Here is a 7445-nt window from a genome sequence, read left to right on the forward strand (position 1 = left end):
TAAGATAGAGAACCCTTCCGCGTTCCCAAATACTAAACTAACTTTATAAAAATTTAGAAGAAAAAAAATATGAAACACCAGTCACGAGGTGTTCCTAAACCATAATTTAATATTCTCTTTACATGTGTACACAGAAACTTCCCAAGTTCAAAAAAAGAATTTCTTCACCTAGAAACTGGGTCCCCTACCCAATCCAATCGATTCATATTTTAAGATTCTATTGTGCTTCAAGTTCCCTAGCGTCAATTTTCATCCATCTTACAATCAACTGTCTCTGATAACACAGGAGCCTAATTGACGGGGTCAAGAGGCGAAGGGGGCCTTTTTCGAAATCAGTAGTAAGCGTAGGTTGAGAGACGCTAGAGCGTCGAGAGAGAAAGAAGCAGAAGCGGTTTCGATGGGATTCTAGGTCAGCGTCCCGGCCTCGAAACGAACGGTCACGAGGAACCCGCCCGTTCCTCGGCCTCCGCGAACGATGGAACAAGGAAGAAAAGAGAGGAACGTCGCTCGACCCCGTTACATGAGAACCCGTTATGCGACGAACAACGACCGCCGCGACCGACTGACTGACAGAATCTTCTTTCCCTCGACGTCTCCGCCACGCGCCCGCGCCTAATCGCGCCTCTTTGCCCCTCGACTACCATGCCTCACCTCTCGCCCCTCCCACGCCCGATATCGCGTCTTCCTTATTACAATCTACTCGGCCCTTTTCGATCCGCTTCCTCTGCGTTTCGTTACTCCCTTTCATCAGGGATCTGTATTTCTGCAAGCTTCTGGGATCTTTCGAGTCTTCTGTTTTTTATTATTACTGTTACGAGGGGAAGTTAGAAGACGGTGGACTTTTATGCAAATTTGTAGCTTCATATGTTAGAGAAGCGAGATCTACTTAGATTTATTTCATCTTCTAATTTAAGTTTCTATGTTTTGTATATTTTTGCGTATTATGTAGCTTTTGTACCTTTTTGTATATTGAAATTTTTCGTAAATGGATGTAGATTCATAGGCTACTTGTTAAGGGTATGTTTGTGTGACTTCGTGGAATTATTTTATTCGTTATTATTTTATGTATCTTCTAAGTTTGTATAGGTCAAGATCCATTGTTATTGTATAGTTTTGATCTGAAGACATTGCTCTTCTTCTTTCAGTAGGATTTCCCGAGCGTCTGAACTCGAGGCTTCGAGTTATATAGAGAGGTAGCATTCTACAAGCTAAATCACTTGTAATTCTCAGCTTCCTGTGTAGTTTTATTCTTCCTTCCCTCGTTTTATATTTCTCCTGATTAATTCTTCTATCGAGCAAAAACTGGAATATATTCGCACATGAGGCTAGACTGGTTAGAAAAGAGCACTCAGCTAATAGAGAGGCAATTGAAAGGCTAACGAGTGTGGAGAAAAAAAATTAGAAAGAGAACTCGACTCAAAGGGAGCTCAAGTCACTCAATATTTCCAACGCGACCGACATGCAAATCTTTTGTATCGTTCATTTCATTGATATTAAATTACAAAGCAACAAGCGATTACGCTAGGCACGATAATGGCATCGCAGTCGTAAAATCGTCAAAGCTAGTGAAAAGGAACTACTCACTTTCATTTGCCATAAAACTCAGCAAACTACCTACGTTCAAGGTTTCCACAAATATCTGATACACGTTGTCGTAATAGAATTCTGCTTTAAAGTGGAAAAAACATGCTGTTCCATAAAAATGGAAGATGGGTGAGAAATAGAAAATTTGTTGACAGTCCCCATAGTATAGACAAACTAATATTACGCTGACTATATTATGCTATCGGAAGAAAGTTACAGAAGTAGAAATAATAATACCGGAAGTAACATATTTGATAAACGAAGTTGCTGATATGCGTTCGCCAAGATTGATAATGCATTACGTACTATGACGATAACGAAAGAATGTAATTTTATCGTCTGGTCACACCAGATTGCACAGAGTGTATCAGAATTTTCGGATGAACTTACTTATGATACATGTATAGACTTCCCTGACTGACTGTGAGTTGAAAATAATTTTTTGTTTGATCTGTTTTACTTTTACACGAAAAAATGAGGCCCTCCAAAGGATGGTGGCCTTTCAGGCCCGATTGCAATGTGCCTCAGAGACAGAAACGCCCCGTGTGTTACACAATAGATAACGTCGCGTTATCGCGTGCCAACCTGCGCGTTATGCATCAGCCGTGGTATGGCAGTCGTCGATGGGAAATTATTACTATCGCGACTGGAAGCCAGCTAAAAGATTTACTTTCGAAACTCGAGTGATCCTCCTTGCCAATTGCCGCGACGTTCTATCGTGCGACGATTCCAAACAAATCCCTATTTCTCTCTTCCAACCACTATTATCTCGAGGATCGATACAAAACGACGTGCACGGGGCGATTGGTCTTCGAGTATTCGTTTGGCGAGCAGCCAAGAAACATATGCACACCTCGTCGGTGATCGTGTGCGAGCATTAAACTTCTGTCGTTTCAGGAATATTATTTTCAGAAGATTCATTTTTTGGTCCCTCGTCGGGAGAGAGCGAGTATTATTGAACTTGTAATCTAGTTTGTTTTTTGTTAACACTTGCTTCAGGACAAGATCTTGAAAATTTCGAAGCTCTTAAAAATCAAGATGTTATTTGCTTTCTTCATTTTTGCAGTAATAATGTTAGTTCTTGAGTCTCGTTTAAAATGATAAATAAAGTAGGTGAAATAGGAGAGTTGCGAGGTTTACGGATGTAAAATCGTTCCCTTTTAAAGGATGGGTGCGTCATTGGACCCCTCGTGACGTCAGAATGCCTTTCCAAAGGAACCCGACTTTCCACCTGAAAGCTTCGAACTCTAAGAGATATTAATTAGAGATCCCAAATTATTGGAAGGGGGAATAAGTTAGACTTGTTTGAAGTAGTGAAATCGAGTATGGTAACTCAAACAACTCGTAAAAGTTACCTTTCTTTTTAAAAGAATACCTATGCCTAATATTTTAACCACATAATTCAAATTCTAGATAAGAAAGAAATAGAAAAGAAGATAAATTCCCGAGCATGTCTACCTAAGTTGAGTCGAAACTGAGGGCCAGTTTCTATCACACAAAATGAGAGGTCGTGGGACATTGAAAAATCAAATTCACTACCAGTTGCACGAACACTATTAATCACGACTTTAATTAGGCTCGCCAAAGTGCTCGCCGAAAGAGGGAAATTAGCTCCGAAGAGAAAATTTTGTTCCGTTCCACGTGACCTGCAATATCGATGGTACTCTCGAATCGTCTCGATGCCAACAGAATTCAGTGACTCACAATTTCTTCACTTGTATACTTTAATCAAAATAATTCAATTTCCTTTTACCACATAAAATAGTGGAACATGTTCACAATTCACCAAAAAAGTAACAAGAATTTGATTAAAAAATCGTCAGAAATTATTGTTAAAAGTGTCCTGACCCACATGTGGGTCATGAAACTGTAGACAGTGAATCTTGTAGAAAAAAAAATTCAACACTAAATGGAAGTTCCAAGGCAAGTAAACCTGAATACGCAAGTGTCAAATTTATAAGTTCAAACTTTATAAATGTTCTACTTTTTGTATCGAAAGTGGAAAAACTGAGGACAAATTTAGAGCAACAGAAACAAAGTAGATCAAAGAGAAAGTATTAGCTGCATAAATTAATTCAATGGCTTTCTTCACGAAATTCCATATTTACCTAGAGAAAACTGAAGACAATTTTAATATTTAAAATAATCTCCAGTGCTCTCAGTAACTTAACCTTATTTTCCATTTAAAAAGGCCACACTTGAAAATAAACAGCAAAGAATAAGAAAAAATTTAAACATAAAATCTAGACGTAGCCAATCTCAATTTAAGAACACCGAATTAACTCGCCCACCTAATACACTACAGTACTTTTCACAACTAATTAACTGAAATAAACCTGAGCCACTATATTCACGTAGGGACTCTTCAAGAAGCTCTACAAATTGTCCAATTCACAGAGGATTCAAATACCAACTTCAGAGGGCCACCCTGTCATCCTTCCAGCAACCAAAAACCACCTTCCCACGACAGATCATAAGAAATCCTCAAAAGTCCTCAGAAATCTTGAAAACCAAAATTAATGAACCACACTCACCAACGTCTGTCATTCAAACGCACACTTTACTCAGCCATAACAGTTCTTCCCCACGAAATTCCTCTGACAATTTTCATGCACGTTGCAAGCCACTGCGCCACGTCGTTACCAATCCCCTCGTTCCGAGTATCTAACCCAAATTCGCGACACCTCCGCGAACCATTGCACAAGTAATTCCAAAGGCGACCCTTCACTTACGTTGCACAGCGTCCGAGATGTCCTCAGCCTCGGTGTCGACGATTGATACCGCGTTCGCGAGGAGGACTACGTCCACGTGGGATAGCTCTGGCGTCGCGAACTTGCTCGCGGAGCGGGCACGTCTGATCGACTAGAAACAGGTAGAGTCGCTGGGTCCTGAATGTAACAGTACTACGCGGCGATTGGAATTCCAAGGAGCGTCCGGTTCGAATCGTATCAAGGGAGCGCTCTTCCTGCCGATCATTCTCGCATTACAATTCGGAAGGCGACGTCCTCCTGACACACTTTTCGTACCCGACACCTGCCCGCTAATCCTTGGCGAACGTGTTTATTTTATTTGCGAAAGGCCTCACGAACGATGGCTTTTCTTGTTATGGACTTGCTGGAGGATTTGGTACAGTGTAGTGGCTTATGGATTTGGTACAGTGGCTGGGGGATTTGTTAGTAGAGTATTTGGAACACTGAGTGACTCTTTAATCCTTGGTACATCAAGGTATGGCGTTTAATGGTTTTTACGAAGGGAGTCCTAAGAGACGCCATTGTTTTTTGAGGAACTTGGAGTCATGAGGGACCTTCTTGGTATATTAAGGAACCTAGGGTGATGAGAGACCTCACTTTTAATAACTGCGTAACTGTCTAGTGCGCATGTTTGTGTTACTGATGCAAATGGGTTGAAAGAGACAGTATTAGGAGCGACATAAAAATATTGATATACGTATACAGTACGACCAAGTGTGTGGTGATGAAATAAATTAATTGAAAGTTATTTCTGCTGCAATAGTTTGCAAGAGTTTATCGTGGTAGAACTAAAAGAACTTTCAGTCTGATGGTAGCTAAGAAACGATATCCACGGAAAGGAGTTCGAGACGTTGCTACGTTGCTTCTGACATCACCGCGTTGGGAATGAGCGAATGTGTCATTGGACTACTATACTGAGTATTCTGCTGACAAGTGCTATTATAATTGCCATGCAACCGGCTGAAGGTGGCACAAAATGTTCGCTACTGGATCATGAATGGCTCGTTTGGATGTTTAACCCAATTTGCGAACTGATTTCCACGTCTTCCTGATTTAAATATTATATTTTCAAATATTCAAATTTTCAAATTTTCAAATATTCAAATTTTCAAATATTCAAATTTTCAAATATTCAAATTTTCAAATTTCAAGCACTTGCTTTTTTGCGTTGGACACTGCATGGAATGTCGCTTTTCGTACATAAACTGATTTCAAGTAATTCTGCTGGATATAAGTTGATATGACGTAAGTCCCATTTTTAAATGATTTGAGTTTGTGCTTTGATTAATACGTGTAGAGGAGTCATTACGGTACCGGTTAATTAACATAAAATTTATCCACACGGTACGCAGCTACGAAGCAGTTGTATTAACAGTTATACGTGAAGTAAGTTAGCAGCGAACTAATAAATTACACATGTAAATTTATGATATGAAGTTCATTTCCATATTTTTAAATAACAATTATTCAAAAATAAAATTTAATTATTTGCAATTACACAGTTTTATGGTAAGTTAACAATACAACTACCAGACCAATTAAAAATTAGTAATCCACAGTTTCTTTTGATAAAAATTATTCAGTGCTAGAATATTTCACTTTTCCTCACCTTATATTGTATCACAACAACTCTATTAAAAATGAAAAATAAATATGTTAACCATTCAAATATTAACAGTCATCGTCCTATAAACTTACAAAGTTCGCCATTTTTTTCGTTGCAAATTGCACGTGAAAGGTATTTTCAAAAGGAAAAATTACTCACTTGGCCAAAGTGCATCGTAAAAAGATCGAAATGCCTTTTCTCACTGCACCAGGTGAATGTTCACTAACATAGTCACTATACCATAATTTAGTCAGTCGCTACGAACCGCACTTCACTACGCACACGTGCCTACTGTCCATTCGTCAACTTCGATGGCAGTTGAATATTTTTTTCTAGTTTCTACAAACACTCACACAAATGACTAATATACCAAACATAAAATTAGCCACTTGTACAACTTGTTGCATGATAAGCACGTCAATATTTCACGATCCTAGATGCAAAACACCTCTAACACAGCGTACCTTCCTAGTAAAAAAAGAGTTCTGTTGGCTTTTTATTTTAACTAAAAAATGCAATAAAACTTCTGAAGTTCGAAACAAATTCCAGATTATGATATGAAACTTCCCAGATTTTGAAGTAGATTCTGACAGAAAAGACGCCTCGAATAAATTTTTGCGAAATTTAAAGTTAAACTATGGATCATCTACCTACATTCCTCCGCTATTACACTCAGCTACCGTGAAAGAAAATTATACACTGCATCAAACAGTAATAAAAGTAATTCTGAGAATATAAATTTGATTATAAAGTTCATCGAATCATATCAAATAAAATGAATAAAATTCAAGTTTCAGACAATGAGGAACGAACAGGTGTTTTCCTTGTGTCGTTTGCCTGCAGGAAAAGCAGTGATTTATTTATCATTGTTATTAACATGAGTGCATCCTGTATGTTCACAAAGCCTTTCATTCGACAAGTAACGGTTCACGAATTAACCGGAATAACGTTACCCGCGAAAATGATTAACTGTACATCCTTAATCGAGGAAACGATTTCCACATCCTTAATCGATGATGCAATGATTCATGAAACGGGACAAAACAGGAAGAGACGACTCCAGCGCATGAATATCCGTATTACGTCACAGCGAGCCGTGAATGGAAATCGTTCGACTTGTATTCAAATATTTCTCGAAATAGCATGCAGGGTCTTGAACTTGCCGCGCGAGGAGACAATTAAAAAGCAATTCAATCAATCCTCATCAATTTGTCCCCTTGTTTGCAAATTTTAACGAGACGGTGCGTGATGACATTTAGTATTGTAATCTGAACAGTTATTAATATTGAACGCTGTTTTCTCTAGCGAGGGCATTTCAGCGACTTGAGACTCAGGTATGGAGAAAACAGAAACAAGATGCTAATGAGATAGAAATGTTAATATTTAAGGATAGTAGAGATAATGTATGCAAGAAGATTTACTGTTATGAGGAGTTTCAGAATTGTCTGACAAGAGTTAGTGACAGTAACAAGACAGAGAGAATTTGCAGAAAATAGAACCGATAT

Source organism: Calliopsis andreniformis, chromosome 1 (assembly GCF_051401765.1).
Source record: "Calliopsis andreniformis isolate RMS-2024a chromosome 1, iyCalAndr_principal, whole genome shotgun sequence".
NCBI classification, from domain to species: Eukaryota; Metazoa; Arthropoda; class Insecta; order Hymenoptera; family Andrenidae; genus Calliopsis; species Calliopsis andreniformis.